Source organism: Aplysia californica, unplaced genomic scaffold (assembly GCF_000002075.1).
Source record: "Aplysia californica isolate F4 #8 unplaced genomic scaffold, AplCal3.0 scaffold00258, whole genome shotgun sequence".
NCBI lineage: Eukaryota > Metazoa > Mollusca > Gastropoda > Aplysiida > Aplysiidae > Aplysia > Aplysia californica.
This window is the reverse complement of record NW_004797528.1, coordinates 993179-993578: the sequence shown is the minus strand read 5'-3', so window position 1 is coordinate 993578 and position 400 is coordinate 993179.

The window sequence follows — 400 nt, the reverse complement described above, 5'->3', positions numbered from 1 at the left end:
TAAAATTTATACACATGTGTCGTTGCAGATTATCAGAGGGGTGGGGGTGTTGTTGTTTGTTTGTTGTTGTTGTTGTTTGTTTGGTTGTTGTTATTTTATGGTTTTATTTTCTTTTGCTTTGTTTCGTTTTTTGTTTGTTTGTGTACTAAATTATAGCAAAAATTGCGAATCAAGTTGTCCTAGGAAAAAAAGAACTAAAACGGTATCTAATCTTATCTTATCTTATCCTATCTTATCTTATCTTATTTTATCTACAAGGGAGTTGCACATTGGAGACAATCAATACTGTATGGATTGACTATGTATGTGGCATTGTGTGTTATCATGCCTTCACTCAATGATATCAATGCAATCGAATTATCATTTTTATTTTTATTTTCATTTAGTAGAGATTTGTGTG